The 17,999-nt window shown below is 44.4% G+C and overlaps 1 protein-coding gene across 2 annotated transcripts in view; it reads left to right on the top strand.

Annotated features, from left to right (window-relative positions):
* The first annotated feature begins 13,171 nt into the window (after positions 1-13,171).
* Positions 13,172-17,999, top strand: part of LOC140126333 (leukotriene C4 synthase-like) — a 28,635-nt gene continuing 23,807 nt past the window's right edge. Inside the window, exon 1 of one of the 2 annotated variants that reach the window (XM_072145633.1) lies at positions 13,172-13,533. The gene's annotated coding sequence lies outside the window, so the exon portion shown is untranslated. The remainder of the gene's footprint in view (positions 13,534-17,999) is intronic. The other variant, XM_072145631.1, reaches the window with a different exon arrangement.

Here is a 17,999-nt window from a genome sequence, read left to right on the forward strand (position 1 = left end):
CATTTTTGATGTGATTTTTTTTCTCCTTTACTTTAATGTTGTCATTGCTTTTATATATCAGCTGCATAAACCATTATTTAGGGGCTTTACACTTGATATCTTGTTATATGGTGCCCATATCTTGTGTCTGTGCGATAATCTGCTGTGTGTTTATTTGCTGTGACATAGCAGGGTCATGTTTTTCATGTTGCTCATATAACAAGTAAAACGGATGCCTTGATGGATAGAGTATTTCTGACGCTTTGCCAAATGTCTAATTAATAATAGGGATGTTTTACTTCCCTGGCATCATGTCATTGATATTACTTACATCTCACTCGTTCTGTTAATATCATAAGTTGTAGGAGCTGACAGCAGCTGATAATGAGATCAGACAAGGGCTGTACAGCACAGTTAAGGGAGCCAGGAAATATGAAATAAAGTTTTATAAAGTACTGAAATAATTCTGACAAAGGCATTTTTTAAATCAGCATAACTTAGGCTACTGGAACCTGATAAAAATGACTTTCCCGGTGACAGGTTGGCTTTAGGCTTATTAGATCCATTATATCAGGTCTATCCATGAAGACTGTATAAAAATGGGATAGTCAAGAGAAGTTTCACTCTGCCAAAATCTGAAGTAAGAAAAATAATCACGGAGCATTACAATGTCCCATGTGACCACCACAGGACACATCTGGACCACAGCTGTGGGAGATGCTTCTAGCCCTCATGATCTGCTTGCTTGGCGACCAGCCAGGATCCGATGTGTTGCAGAAAAGGGTTTGTAGGGTGTAATATATATACTCTTGTTGTCTATTTCCTCTTCTTTAAGTCGGGTGTCCTTAAGTAGGGGACCTGTTCACTGTTCTGTTCACTTTCTTGATATGTCTTTTACCTCATCAGCCAGAGATTCCTATCTAAAAAATGGCTGCAGATGGAGGGTCATGTGATCTCTATCTGTCCATGAACAGTCGCCCTGCCAGGACCTTATGACAGTATTCATGAATATACAATTATGGTCTTGGCAGGGCGATTTCTCATGGACACATAGAGATCACATGACCCTCCATCTGAGGCCATCTTTTGGTCAGGAATGTCTGGTTGATGAGGTAAAAGACAGGAGGCTTCACTTTACATATAAAGAAAGCGGAGCAGAAGTATTTATAGATGAATATAGGTAAATTACCTAATATCCTGCCCCCAACATAATTACACACATATTACAGAAAACATGAGGTAAAGTGGCCAACCCCTTTAAGGGCCATAGCATACTAGAGAGCACATACAGGACCACTTGAACATCACATCATCTCAGTAGCTTTGGAAGGTCTTGGTGCCTAAAAGGCACAAGAGATTGTACCCCTTATATTCCCTGTAGTCCCCTGACCACAGCCTGCACCGGAGACCTGCAGGATTCATGCAGGTCATGACACTGTGTCACACTTGTGGGGACAAGTGTAGGGAAAAGTCTATGTGGGAAGAGTCTGTGGACTCCCTGGACCACCACGGGGAACGATGGTACTAGCCGCAACCCGGGACCGGAGTATAAGTGGCCCCTGGTCTTCGCCAAAGCGGGACGGTCTTACTGCGGCGGGGAGCCATCAGGTCGTTCCAAGGGTGCGACTAGGCCCGCGGTGGCAGCAAAGGTAAGGAAGCAGGCAACAGGAACCACAAGATGCCACAGGAACAGACGGCAGGATGGCAGGACCTCGGCAGGACGGCAGGACCTCGGCTGGATGGCAGGACCTCGGCTGGAACACAGGAGTACAGGACCGCTAAATGAATACAGGACCGCCCCAGGAAAACAGGACTGCCCCAGGAATACGGGACCGCCACAGGAATACAGGACCGCCACAGGAACACGGGACCGCCATAGGAACGCCCCAGGAACACGGGAACGCAGGAACTCGGAGCTACACTGGAGTACAGACATACAGAGGAAACCTGGGAACGCTGGAATACCTAGGAAACACAGGAGGGCTTTCACTTCAGGGAATGACTTGAAGATCCGGTCAGAGAGTGAAGGGAGGTGCCGGATTATAAAGACGCGCCGGATTAGCCAGCTCCAATTAGAGGGACTCTGGCCATTGTTCAAGGGTCCTGTCTCCTCTTGTGGGAAAGGCTTCAGTATCTTGTGCTAGTGGACTGGACCCCGTGTTGTATACTCAGAAGATCAATCACTCCATATAATCGGTTGCAGCTGAGAAAACTATGATTGAACTCGTGGTGGAGCTCCATCTATAGTATGTCCTGTGCTCCCGCCGGTGATAACTCATAGCAGCCGCTGATACGTCTCCCTGTACTCTGTAATGTGCCAGTATTATGCAACGTTATGCAACCGCTTCCTCCTCCCCAGTATCACACAGAACGTGTTTTCTATCACAGGACTTTACATGTTTAACCTTTTCCTTACCTGGCTCTTTACCATTTTTGCGTTTCCGTTTCTTTTCCACCCCTTTTTCCACAAGCCATATCTTTTTTATTTTTCTGTTTACAGAGACATATGATGGTTTGATAGCCGCGGGACAAATGTTACCATTTTCTATTTTGCTCAGTCTACAGGGAAGCTGGAAAACAATTCCAAATATGATAGAATTGCAGAAAAAACACATCTGTTTTTATATCTTTTCCTGTGCGGTCAACATAAAACCTTCCCTTTATTCATTGAGTTGGTAGGGTCACAGAGATACCAAATTTAGGTTTTATTACGTTTACCTACTAAAAAAAAAGTAAATCTTTGTGCTCCTGTACAGCTCCTCCCTCCTGCTCATGACAGGAGCTCACACCCTGTTGCGCTAGCGGTACAGCCCTTCCCCTTCTCTATGCGTCGTGAGGGGGAGGGGGGGGGACCACTAACGCTACAGGTGGAGTGAATAAATAAAAATACAAGGCTCCCTGAGGCACTCGGGTGACGTAGCCTGAGCACCCCAGGGTAATTTGCATAGCTTTTAGAACTCTATATTTCCGCGATAGTGGCATATAAAGTTATAATAAAAGAAATCCTGAGGAACATCGTTATATGAGCATCTAATTTTTTATTAGGAAACATTTACCATCAGTAAGCTGATGGTATATGTGTTTTAACAGGCTCCTAGCTGTTATGGAAATCAATGATGGCAGCATCCATATTATAACGCGGCCGCTGCTGACGTCATAGTATGAGCCGGCTAGGAAGAAAACATGGCCCCGTCCATAACAGAAGAAAGAAGAAGAGCCGCGGGGAAGATAGAAGACGGGACGCGGGGAAGATAGAAGACGGGACGCGCCGACATCGGGGACATTGGGGAGCCGCGCCGACATTGGGGGGTGAGTATATAAGTTTATTTTTTTGCGCTGGGGGGGGGGCTGGCTAGCTGTATACTACTGGTGGCTGGTGGCTGTATACTACTAGGGGCTGGCTGTATACTACATGGGGGCTGACAGGCTGTATACTACTGGGGGCGGCAGGCTGTATACTGCACGGGGTCTGGAAGGCTTTATACTACTGGGGGCTGGCAGGCTTTATACTACTGGGGGCTGGCAGGCTGTATACTACTGGGGGTTGGCTGGCTGTATACTACATGGGGGCTGGCTGGCTGTATACTACTAGGGGCTGGCTGGCTGTATACTACTGGGGGCTGTCAGGCTGTATACTACTAGGGGCTGTCAGGCTGTATACTACTGGGGGCTGGTGGCTGTATACTACTAGGGGCTGGCTGTATACTACTGGGGGCTGGTGGCTGTATACTACTAGGGGCTGGCTGTATACTACTGGGGGCTGGTGGCTGTATACTACTAGGGGCTGGCTGTATACTACATGGGGCCTGAAAGGCTGTATACTACTGGGGGCTGGCAGGCTGCATACAACAGGGGGCTGGCAGGCTGTATACTACATGGGGGCTGGCTCGCTGTATACTACAGGGGCCAGGCTGGCTGTATACTGCTCGGGGGCTGGCAGGCTGTATACTACTGGGGGCTGGCAGGCTGCATACAACAGGGGGCTGGCAGGCTGTATACTACATGGGGGCTGGCTCGCTGTATACTACAGGGGGCAGGCTGGCTGTATACTGCTCGGGGGCTGGCAGGCTGTATACTACTAGGGGCTGGCAGGCTGTATACTACATGGGGGCTGGCAGGCTGTATACTACTGGGGGCTGGCAGGCTGTATACTACTGCTCGGGGGCTGGCAGGCTGTATACTACTGGGGGCTGGCAGGCTGTATACTACTGGGGGCTGGCAGACTGTATACTACTCGGGGCTGGCAGGCTGTATACTACTGGGGGCTGGCAGGCTGTATACTACATGGGGGCTAGATGGCTGTATACTACATGGGGCTGGCAGACTGTATACTACTGGGGCAGGTTGTCTGTATACTACTGGGGCAGGTTGGCTGTATACTTCTGGCGGCAGGCTGTATACTACTGGGGGCTGGCAGGCTGTATACTTCTGGGGGCTGGATGGCTGTATGCTACTAGGGGCTGGCTAGCTATATACTACAGAGGGCTGGTGGCTGTATACTACTAGGGGCTGGCTGGCTGTATACTACTGGGGGCTGGCTGGCTGTATACTACTGGGGGCTGGCAGGCTGTATACTAGTGGGAGCTGGCTGACTATATACTACTGGCGGCATGCTGGCTATATAATGGGGGGGCTCTGTGACCAATGTATTTCCCTCCCTCGGCTTATACTCGAGTCAATAGTTTTTCCCAGTTTTTGGTGGTAAAATTAGGGGTCTCGGCTTATATTCGGGTTGGCTTATACTCGAGTATATACGGTAAGTCTTATAACAGGTTTCCTTTGGTAAAAAAAGGTATTCAAAACTTCCTTCCTTACGTGGATCAGTTTACAAATCCCAATTAGAAGAGGAAATGAGTCAGTGCAAGTAATTATTTATTTCTACTATTGAAAGGACAAACCTTTTTCCCAAATTACAAAATCCTTATAATGTTTGGGATAGAAGAGTATAACATAAGGTCAGGGGTGTAACTACAGCGGTAGCAGCCATAGCAGCCGCTATGGGGCCTGCAGTGTCAGGGGGCACCTGACACAATAAAGAATTATTATATCTATTATATCTATATTGTACTGCACTTGTCCAGCATGATATGTATATAACATATACTGTGATGTATATATGCAGTATCTGTGATGTGTATATGGTGTCTATATACACTGTATGTGAGTATGTTGCATATGGCATTGTATGTGTGTGTATATGCTGTGTATGCACATGAGTGTATTTATATGTGACTGTAACTCGCATGTGTAAGTATACTAATATGTATATTTTTTAAGTGGGAAGGGGGGTCCCATGCAATAGTCTGCTAGGGGGCCCCGTCTCTCCTAGGTACGCCACTGCATAAGGTAACTTATACATAGTAATACAATAACACATGACTGGCCGGATGGTCCTGTTGGATTCTCGGGTTGATAATAGTAGTTGCTGCAGAGTTTGGTCAGAACCTACCAGGAGAAATTATATGATAATTAGATTTGGTAAGAAATTAATTAAGGTGACTTTAAAGGGGATTTCTTGCTCCATATACCAGTCATACAAGAGATGAGAGCTGCAGCAAATACACTACTAATGGAGCAGCTTGGATCTAATCTGTGGGCTATTATTAATATTGTTGTCTGGAAAACCCCTTAAAGAAAAAGCTATGGCCTTAGATATTTACAGTCATGTTCAAAGAACCACACAGCACTAGTAATGCAAGAAGGGTGCAGGTCTTCAGTGGTTTTGAGCAAAACAAACTGATATCCAAAAATACAAGAGTTGAAGCAGTACTCCCAAATAAAGCCTGCATGTGAACACTGGTGCAATAAAAGACACCTTTATTTAGCAGTGCTGCTTCAACTCATGTACATGCTCAGCCACTGCAGACTGGGGACCACTTGTTGGCACTTCTAGGACCCGGTATTTTGATGCCCTAACCAGATGCATAAAATTGCACCAATTTAACCCACCTTTAACACAAGCCATAGTTAGTACATGAACCCTATTAGAAATTTAGCAGAGCACCCCACACTTAACACTAGAAACTGCTAGTGTGTGACAGTCGCTATGAGAAATAATATGTACGAGTCTCGGGCCAACAGTGTGACTAGACTATGGCAATGTTTTTTTTATAGTTTTATCTTATTGGGAAATATTCATGTATACAGGCGGTCCCCTACTTAAGAACACCAGACTTACAGGCGACCCCTAGTTAAAAACTGACCTCTGGATTTTGGTAATTTACTATACTTTAGGCTACAATGATCAGCTATAACAGTTAACAAAGGTGCTTGTAATTAAGATTTATTGTTAATCCCGGTTCTTATGACAACCCAATATTGTTAAAATCCAATTGTCACATAGACCAAAAAAATTTTGACCGGGGTTTACAATAGTAAAGTATACAGTTCCGACTTGCATACAAATTCAACTTAAGAACAAACCTACAGCACCTATCTTGTATGTAACCCAGGGACTGCCTGCATTTCAAAATATGTATTACTATGTTATGTGTGTAATTTTTTTTTACTTTATATGTCTCTTAGTAGGTCATATAAGACCCCTGGGAGCCAATTTTACAGTTTTTTTTTTTTAAATTTTGCTTTCCTTACATGTTTTCCACTGTAACTGGGACATCTTCAAATGCCCAAGTTACAAGGGAAAATGACCCTCCTGCTTCTGCAATCAGCGCGGGAGCAGGAGAAGCTGCAGCAATGTCGGAAGATATCACACAGACTTAGGACTTGCACAAACTGCCTTCAAAAAACAGTGAATGGTCAGGAATAAGTTAATGTAGCACGGTCTCCACCGGCCCCAACTTAATGTAGCACAGCCTCCTTTTAATATAGCACACACCCATTAAAATAGGAATATTAAAATAGGAATTATGTTAGTTAACACAAAAACAATAGAGTTGGGAAGTAAGTAAAAAATAAATAAGTTATTATATATACAGTATATATTCATTAGGGGCGCTATATATTTACATAGGTCAGGGTAGCACTGTATATAAAATCATATGTAGCATAATAACAGGGTGGAATATATTAGCTATAGGATACAATAGATTACTGTAAACCAAATGTTGAGGGTCTGTATTAATAAATTAGGGGTGTTGTTGTGCAATGCATGCTATAATTCCAGTAGAATATATATATACACTCACCGGCCACTTTATTAGGTACACCATGCTAGTAACGGGTTGGACCCCCTTTTGCCTTCAGAACTGCCTCAATTCTTCGTGGCATAGATACAACAAGGTGCTGGAAGCATTGCTCAGAGATTTTGGTCCATATTGACATGATGGCATCACACAGTTGCCGCAGATTTGTCGGCTGCACATCCATGATGCAGGGGCATGGAGTAGCTGGAGCTGAGGCTACACGGCGCGGCTACTCCACGCCCCAGTAGCCTCTTTGCTCCTCCTACCCGAAATCTTCGGCGCGCAGCTCCTCCTAGCTGCGCACCTTCGTCCGACGAACCCGCCGTCTGTGCATGCATGTTCGTTGGACGAGGGCGCGTACCTATGAGGAGAGGCTACTGGGGCATGGAGTAGCCGCGCCATGTAACCTCAGCTCTGGCTACTCCACGCCCCAGTAGCCTCTTTACAAAATTTACATATTCGGCTAATAAAAGATATCAAAAAGGTGAGGGGACGTCCTATTGATCCACCTACGACCCGATCTACCTTTATAGGTAGATTCGTGGTGGTAGGTTCCCTTTAAGGACACCTGACTTACAGACGTCCCCTATTTAAAGACAGACCCCTCTGCCCACTGTGACCTCTGGTGAAGCTCTGTGGATGTTACTATAGTCCCAGGCTGCAATGATCAGCTGTAAGGTGTCTGTAATGAAGCTTTATTGATAATCCTTGGTCCAATTACAGCAAAACAATTTTGAATCTCCAATTGTCACTGGGACAAATTTTTTTTTTATCTGGATCTTCAATATAAAGTATACAGTTTCGACTTCCATACAAATTCAACTTTAGAACAAACCTATGGAACCCATCTTGTACGTAACTGCCTGTATTTATGAACTATTTTCCATATTGACAATAGAAATACCAAACCTAAACCTTTTAGCAAGTTTTGCCATAGATTGTGAATCTCCATTTCTGGCTTCTCAATGGAAATCCAAGATCTGAATGAAAGTAAAAGTGATTCTGGTTAAGATAAGGAGTCATTGAGGAAATAGTTCCTAGGAGAAATATGTAAAATAACGCTCCTCCAGAGGTCACAAATCTTCAGAGAGATAGAAAATAATGACTCGGTTATTATATTGTAACCCATCAGTTCCGGACGCTATCTCCATGTTAATGTGTTGTTACTACTTGTTTAGGAAGCGTAAGATGACACATTCCTATCTGCATATAAATGATCCTCTGAGCAATGGATTTCCGTGTCATCATGAAGAAGGACGAACATAAAATAACATTCCTTATATCGTGGGGACTTTAGGGCTGAAAGAGGAATTTTCACTTGATGGTTTTGGTTTGGTGCCTATAACTAATTAAGATGGAAGAAATTCCACAAATTCATAGATAAGAGGCTGAACACTAGACCAGGGAGGATGGAATACATGGGAAAAGAGTCATTCATTTTTTAGAATTGTGCGTGAACCTTTCACCAAGTATTAACCCAATAATCCAATATAAGTCTCTTATCAAGCAGATTAAAGAGACTCCACCACCTCACAAGTAGACTCCCTTTAACATATAGATAACCAGGTTGGGTTGATGAAGCATATTTCCATGAATTGTAGCTCCTTGGTAGTCAGGGGCCCCCTCTGCCATTTACTGTACTCTGCGATACACATAATTGTGCTTAATTACTGGTAAATTTTTGTTCCTTCCTAGTTAATGGATTGATGGGTGTCACACACAGGGGTGTGGGAGAGTCTCTTGGGGCTAGAGTCTGTGGACTCTCTGGACCACCGCGGGGGAAGATGGCACTAGCCGGAGTCTAAGTGGCCCCTGGTCTTTGCCAGAGCCCGCCGCATAGCAGGATGGTCTTGCTGTGGCGGGGTGCCACCAGGTTGTTCCACGGGTGTGACTAGGCCCGTGGTGGCAGCCAAGATAGGAAAGCAGGAAACTGGACACAGGGAAGGCAGAACCTCGGGAAAGCAGGACCTCAAGATGACCACTGGGATACAGGAATGCCATAGGAATACAGGAACGCCACAGGAATGCCACAGGAACGCCACAGGAAAACAGGGACGCCACAGGAACACCACAGGACCACGGGAATGCCACAGGACCACAGGAACGCCACAGGACCACAGAAACGCCACAGGAACACAGGAACTCGGCGGAACACTGTAGTAAAGTCACACGGAGGAAACCTGGGAACGCTGGAACACTAGGAAACACAGGGGGGCTTCCTCTTCAGGGAAATGACTTGAAGATCAGGCAAAAAGGTGCCGGATTATATACAAATACATCTAAAATTATACCTAACACAATAGAAGAATTCTATTCCATTCCACTGCCAATAATGTTGCACTTTTAAATACATTATTAAAAAATATTAAAGACGATATTAAAAAATACCACTAGCCTGAAAAAACAAGCCCTCATATGGGAACATAAACAGCAGGGCCGGATTAAGGTTGGTGGGGGCCCCTGGGCGCAAAATATGGTGGGGGCCCCCACTGAATGTAGTCCAGACAGGGAACAGCAATCGCTATATATTGCTCCCCAACAATAAATAAATACAGCTCCACCAGCAATCACTATATACAGCTCCCCCAGCAATCACTATATACAGTTCCCCCAGCAATCACTATATACAGCCCCCCAGCAATCGATATATACAGCCCCCCAGCAATCACTGTATACAGCTCCCCCAGCAATCACCATATACAGTTCCCCTAGCAATTACTATATACAGCCCCCCAGCAATCACTGTATACAGCTCCCCAGCAATCACTATATACAGCTCCCCAGCAATCACTATATACAGCTCCCCCAGCAATCACTATATACAGCTCCCCAGCAATCACTGTATACTGCTCCCCCAGCAATCACTATATACAGCTCCCCCACAACCACTATATACAGCTCCCCCAGCAACCTCTATATACAGCTTCCCCAGCAATCACTATATACAGCTCCCCCAGCAATCACTATATTCAGCTCCCATAGCAATCACTATATACAGCTCCGATAGCAATCACTATATACAGCTCCCCAGCAATAACTTTATACAGCTCCCCCAGCTAAAAATGTATACAGCCCCAGCAATGACTATATACAGCCCTCCAGCAATCACTGTATACAGCTCCCCCAGCAATCACTATATACAGCTCCCCTAGCAATCACTGTATACAGCTCCCCCAGCAATCACTGTATATAGCTCCCCCAGCAATCACTGTATACAGCTCCCCAAGCAATCACTGTATATAGCTCCCCCAGCAATCACTGTATACAGCTCCCCCAGCAATCACTGTATACAGCTCCCCCAGCAATCACTATATACAGCTCCCCCAGCAATCACTGTATACAGCTCCCCCAGCAATCACTATATACAGCTCCCCCAGCAATCACTATATACAGCTACCCCAGCAATCACTATATTCAGCTCCCATAGCAATCACTATATACAGCTCCGACAGCAATCACTATATACAGCTCCCCAGCAATAACTTTATACAGCTCCCCCAGCTAAAAATGTATACAGCCCCAGCAATGACTATATACAGCCCTCCAGCAATCACTGTATACAGCTCCCCCAGCAATCACTATATACAGCTCCCCTAGCAATCACTGTATACAGCTCCCCCAGCAATCACTGTATATAGCTCCCCCAGCAATCACTGTATACAGCCCCCCAGCAATCACTATATACAGCTCCCCAGCAATCACTGTATACAGCTCCCCCAGCAATCACTGTATACAGCTCCCCCAGCAATCACTGTATACAGCTCCCCCAGCAATCACTATATACAGCTCCCCCAGCAATCACTATATACAGCTCCCCCAGCAATCACTGTATACAGCTCCCCCAGCAATCACTGTATACAGCTCCCCCAGCAATCACTATATACAGCTCCCCCAGCAATCACTATATACAGCTCCCCCAGCAATCACTATATACAGCTCCCCCAGCAATCACTGTATACAGCTCCCCCAGCAATCACTATATACAGCTCCCCCAGCAATCACTGTATACAGCTCCCCCAGCAATTGTTCCCTCGCTCTGTCATAGCCTTATTCAGGGCACAACTCGGAGCCAAATACACTGTTGGCTTTTCGATAAACAGATAAATAAATATGTGATGAAACGGGAAAAAGAAAATAAAACTAAAAATGGCTGCATCATGAATGGTTTAAATCAAAGAATAGATTTATTTGAGCTACTGAATATGTAAATGTCTTTTTGTATCCAGGAAATGTATTAAACTTTTGCACTGAAGTTTTTTTTTCCCCTAAGAGAGGTTTTCTTATAGGGGTATTCCCATTTAACCCCTTAAGGACGGAGGGTTTTTCGGCTAATTTCTCGCTCTCCAACTTCAAAAATTCATAACTTTTTCATTTTTACGTGTACAGACCTGTGTGAGGGCTTATTTTGTGCGTAACAAATTTTACTTTCCCGTAATGTTATTTATTTTAACATGCCGTGTACTGCGCAGCTGAAAAAAAAATTCCAAATGTGGAAAAATTGAAAAAAAACCGCACGTGCGTCACGTTCTTGTGGGCTTAGTTTTTACGACTTTCACTCTTCGCTCCAAATAACACGCCTACTTTATTCTTTGGTTCGGTGCGATCGCGGTGATACCAAATTTATATAGGTTTTATTGTGTTTTAATACATTTTCAAAAATGAAACGAATGTGTACAAAAAAGAAAAAAAAATTTTTTGCCATCTTCTGACGCTAATAACTTTTTCATACTTTGGCGCACGGAAATGTGTGAGGGGTCATTTTTTGCGAAATGAGGCGACGTTTTCATTGCTACCATTTTGAGGTCTGTGCGACATTTTGATCATTTTTTATTTCATTTTTTATGTTATGTAAAAAGGTATAAAAGTCGCATTTCGGACATTTGGGCGCATTTCCCGCCTCGGAGGTCACCGCCGGCCGTAACCGTTTTTATATTTTGATAGATCGGGCATTTTGGGACGCGGCGATACCTAATATGTCTGTGATTTTTACTGTTTGTTATGTTTTATATCCGTTCTAGGGAAAGGGGGGTGATTTGAACTTTTAATATTTTATTAATTTTTTTTATTTTTTAAACTTTTTTTTTTCTTTTTTTTTTCACTATTTTTTAGACCATCTAGGGTACATTAACCCTAGATGGTCAGATCGCTCCTACCATATACTGCAATACTACAGTATTGCAATATATGGCGTTTTTGCAGGTCTTACATTACAATGAGCCACTGGCTCATTGTAACGAACCTGCATAAACCATGTAGCCTCGTGTCAAAAGAAGACCCGAGGCTACCATGGTAACCGATCGCCCGCGCGCCGCCGTCTTTTAAATGCCGCCCGCGACTTTGCGGGCGGCGTTTAGAGGGTTAATAGCCGCGATCGGTGCAAGCACTGACCGCGGTTATTAGCGGTGGGGGTTTTGTGCAAAATGCAAAAACCCCCACCTCTGTATGAAGAGGACTCAGCCCGTGAGCCCTCTTCATACATCCCTTATACCTCTGCGCCGTAGAGCTACGGCTCAGAGCGTTAAGGGGTTAAGCAAATTAATGTTATTGTTTTTATGATAAAATGTAATAGAGTTTTCCAATATACTTTCTGTATCAATTCCTTGTGGTTTTCTAGAGCTCTGCTTGCTGTCCTTCTATAGAAAGCTGTCTACATCCAGTGGACAGAAATCTGACCGTGGTCACACAGGTGCACAGATAGTTATGTCATGAGCCGTGCACCTGTGTGTCCAAGGTCAGATTTCTGTCCACTGGATTTATGGACAGCAAGCAGAGATCTAGAAAACCGGGAGGAATTGATACAGAAAGTATATTGGAAAGTTGTATAACTTTTTATAATACAAACAATAAAATTAATTTGCTGTAATGGGACAACCCCTTTAAGAGCCTGACATAGCGGCATCGAAAACACAAGTGAACACAGTGGAAGAATGTAAATGCATGACCCTGCACTGCTGGAGTATGAGAAGTGTGTGAACCCTGGCGTCACTCTCAGGGATCTCACTTATCTATGTGCAGCCAGAAGAATTATTGCTGATACATATTTTGGGTTCTAGATAAGAGAAGACAAGCTGCATGTTTTTGGACTCATCCTGTAAATAGAGTAGCTTCTAGTTTAGGAAACCCCTTGTCGGGGTCAGGCTCTTGATCCCATAGAAACCTCTTGTCGGTGTCAGCCTCTTGATCCCATAGAAGTGGATTAGCCCCCTCCTCCGAAATTCCTCTTCTCCCGAGTTGAAACTGAATCCAACTACAAGTGGAGAGAGGAAGGGGAGCTGCGTGTCCTTCAGGTTCACATTCATTGCTTGTCTAGTAAAGCTTTTTTCCTCCGTTAGATGATTTTTACTATTCTGCAGCAGTAGTTTTGGGTTATAGAGGAGGACGTGTATCTTGGCACTGCACAAAGACACACAAGGTAAGAAGCGCTGGTTTACTTTTCCATCATTTTATCTGTATAGAAAAGCTCTGTGCCGGCAGTCAGTGCACTACAGTGATAGGTTTCTATTATATTACTGATATAATAATACAGGTGGTCCCCTACTTAAGAACACCCGACTTACAGACGACCCCTAGTTACAAACGGACCTCTGGATGTTGGTAATTTACTGTACTTTAGCCCTGGGCTACAATAATTAGCTATAACAGTTATCACTGGTGTCTGTAATGAAGCTTTATTGTTAATCCTGGTTCTTATGACAATCCAAAATTTTTAAAATCCAATTGTCACAGTGACCAAAAACATTTTCTCTGGGGCTACAATTATAAAAAATATAGTTCCGACTTACATACAAATTCAACAATAGAACAAACCTCCAGAACTTATCTTGTATGTAACACGGGGACTGCCTGTAATTTCTGTTATTTATATATATAGCGCACACAGATTACACGACGTTACACAGAGCTTGCCAAATCAAATATACTGACTTAGCACCAAAATACAGCGGGGACGGAAAGTATTCAGACCCCTTAAAATTTTTTACTCTTTGTTTCATTGCAGCCAATTGTTAAGTTAAAAAAAGGTTCTTTTTTGTGCTTATTAATGTACACTTTGCACTATTGACGAGAAAAAAAATTGAAATGTTTAATTAATTAGCAAAAATAACTTCAAGAAAAAGGGAAATATCACATGGTCATAAGTATTCAGCCCCTTTGCTCAGTATTGAGTAGAAGAAGCTTTGGAGCTAGTACAGCCAGGAGTCGTCTTGATTAGATGCTACAAGTTTCTCACACCTGGATTTGAGGATCCTCTGCCTCTTCCTTGCAGATCCTCTCCAGTTCCCTCAGGTTGGATGGTGGACATTGGTGGAAGCCATTTTCAAGTCTCTGCAGCGATGCTCCATTGGGTTTAGGTCCGGGCTCTGGCTGGGCCAGTCAGGAATGGTGACAGAGATGTTCTGATGCTTCTGCTGTGTTATTTTAGCTGTGAGCTTAGGGTCATTGTCTTGTTGGAAGATGAACCTTCGACCCAGTCTGAGGTCCAGAGCTCTGGAAGAGGTTGTCATCAAGGCATCTCTATACTTGTCCTGTCCCTGACTCCGTAGCATGATGCTGTCACTACCATGTGTCACTGTTGGGATTGTATTTGGCAGGTGATGGGCAGCGCCTGGTTTTCTGCACACATAACGCTTAGAATTAACACCAATAAGTTCAATCAGACCAGAGAATCTTATTTCTCATAGTCTGGGAGTCCTTCATGTGTTTTGCACACTGTATGCGGCTTTCATATGTCTTGCACTGAGGAGAGGCTTCAGTCGGCACACTCTGCCATAAAGCTCCGACTGCTGGAGGCTGCAGTGATAGGTGACTTTGTGGAACTTCTCCCTTCTGTATCTCTGCAGCTCAGTATTCCTGGGGTTCTTCTTCACCTCTCTCACCAAGGATCTTCTCCCACAATTGCTCAGTTTGGCTGGACGGCGAGGTCAAGGAAGAGCTGTGATTGTCACAAACTTCTTTCATTTAGGGATTATGGAGGCCACTTTTTATAGAAGAAAGTCGGATGAAACAAGACAAAAACAGTTTACAGTTTACTCCAGGATACTGCCTCAGTGTTGCAATGGCATATGACTTATTTTATTTTCAATGCCATAGAAACCTACCCCCCCCCCCCCACACTTACTGCAAGTGGCCAAAGATCTGGCTTTACCACTGCCAAAACATGGTGCATTGGTCATCCATGTCACAGATCGCAAGCACACCCGTGCCCCTTTCTGTAGCGCCGCCCAGGTCCCCACACCAAACTCACCTCTCCACGCTCCTGCTCCCGTATGACATGACCCGCGCTCCCCGTGGTGTGCTTGCACTGGCAATCAAAGATTTAAAGGGCCAGCGCACCTCTGATTGGCGCCGGCACTTCCGAGTTTCTTTACCAAGATTCCCTGCCAGATCTTTGCGCTCATTAGCCCTAGAGAAAGCTTCCCAGTGAGTTCCTGTGTCCTTCCTTGTTCCCCTTCCCTGCCTCTGCGTTGAACTCCTGTTGTGACCTTGGACCTGACCTCTGCATCTCTGCTGACTCCGTGCCTGTTCCTGACCTCGAGCCTAGACTCCAATTCTGTACCGCGACCTCGGCTGCCACAGCTTGCTAGTCGCACCTGTGGAACGATCTGGTGGTACTCCGCCGCAGCAAGACCATCCGGCTTTGCGGTGGGCTCTGGTGAAGACCAGGTGCCACTTAAACTCCGGTCCCAGACGTCAGCTAGTGCCATCTCCCTGACAATGGACGTATAACGTGATGATAACACCTAACAGTATAACCTGAGAAAGCTGATGTGGCTCTGGAGCAAGTTGAGGGCTTTGTCCTTAGTCGATGGGCCATGTTTAATTCCTTCTTACACTTGAATTTCCAGGTCTTCCACCAGAGCTAATTGGAATTTAATTGTATTTGCTTGTCCATCTGTAACTTAGACCATGTCATGAAAACTGTTGGGTGTTAACACAACCTCAACAGGATTCAATTTAAATAATGAGAATTATCCCACAACAGTAATCTGGCCTCCTTTCTTCTAAAATCAACTGGCAAGGGGTATATCAGAGCCCTCCTGGCTCATTAGCATAATCGTTAAATTTGATTTTAGAAGGAAGGAGGCCATGGATACAAATATAGGAAGATTCTCACAGTCCAGTGCTCTTCATATGCTGTTACACTGTGCTGGAGCACTTCCCAACTCTGTCCCTCCCCTTCTTTTGCTTGCTGTCATACTGTGGGTGAGGTAGACCTGCTCCTGCACAGTGTAACATGCTGTGAAGCACGGCAGGGGCTATGGGAACACCTGGATCTATGAGTTAGTGCCTCTTGTTTTGTTTTCCTTTTATTTGATGGTAGATTTCCATTAAAGGGAACTTGTCACCAGTACTATGTACATAAAACCACCACCTCTATCTTACCCAGGTCTATATTTATGTGAAATCCATCTTATTCTCAGTTCTCATGGTGGTTGCATATTGTTATAAAACATCTTCTATTCCTCTTGTCCACTCATATTATAAAGTTGTGGTCTTGGAGCTCAACCATAGTCAAGCTCTTCAAACTTTAACATCCATGGCTCATCCAGCTCACAAAGGGTAATGATTTCTTCACCTGGTGCACAGGAAAAGCCCAAGGCTGCTACAACAACTTCAAATGGAAAAAGGGTCTGGCACTCACGATTTAGGTGAATAAGGCCCCTTTTCACACTTGCTTCTGACGCGCAGAACTTGCATTGCACTCTGACCCATTGTAACCAATGGGTCTTTTCAGACTTGCATTTTTTTTCACGCACACACGCGCGTTTAAATCTCGACTTGCTCTACTTTTGTCACGCGTGTGAAAAACGCACCATACAAGTCTATGGAGATGCATCAAAAACGCATTGCACTCTGAGACACTTGCAAGTGCAATGCGTTTTTCATGCAGCAATTGCCATAGAAAAGATAGAGCTCAGTCCAGAGTCCATTTCACGTGCATTTTCTGTGCGTGAAAAACGCATTGAAATTGCATTGAAATTGCATTGAAAACGCGCGTGAAAAACAGACACTGAACAAACTCTGACTGAAAACTGATTGCACTCTGATGCAAAATGTGCGTTTTTCACTGACCAAACCCTGATCGCTCCCTGATCAAACTCTGACGTGATCTGCAACGCAAGTGTGGAAGGGGCCTAAATCCTTTTCTTTATTGGTTACAATCCGACATATCGATCACAATTCAGGTACATCGTAATGTTAGCGATCAATGCTAGTCATGATCTCAATCTTACGCTACATAGCTAAGATCATAACTAAGGCTATATGCCGAAATGCGTTAATCGATAACATTATGATGTACCTGAATTTGTGATCGCTATGTCAGATTTCGACCAATAAAGAAAAGTATTTTCACCTAAATCGTGAGTGACGGACCCTTTTTCCATAGTCAAGCTCTCAGCCATCATTCCGCCTCTCCACAGAAAAACCTGCCCCTTTATCTCTCTACATCCCCTCTTCTGCTCATATCCTATATTTGAGACATCTCATGTGAACTGAGCATGTGCAAAAGCTGCCCAGACAGGATATAGGGGTATAGAGGGGCGGGATTTTCCAAGGAAGAGGAGGAATGGAGGCAGAGGCTTTATGGTTGAGTTACGCACCTCTATGACCAGTGGCGTAACTTGAATCTGTAGGGCCCAGACAGGACAGAAGATTAGAAAATATTTTATAACAATACGCTGTGACCAAGAGAACTAAGAATAATGGATTTCACACAAATATAGCGCTGCATAAGGTTCTAGTGGTGGTTTTATGAACATAGTACTAGTGGCAGGTTCCCATTAATGGTTATCATTGTCTTGTCAGGTTCTGCCTGATTGGACTAATCCTCCATAGCTCAGGTCATATCGTCCATGGACCTTGTCCGGTCTGTTAACA

Source organism: Engystomops pustulosus, chromosome 4, assembly GCF_040894005.1.
Source record: "Engystomops pustulosus chromosome 4, aEngPut4.maternal, whole genome shotgun sequence".
Taxonomy (NCBI): domain Eukaryota; kingdom Metazoa; phylum Chordata; class Amphibia; order Anura; family Leptodactylidae; genus Engystomops; species Engystomops pustulosus.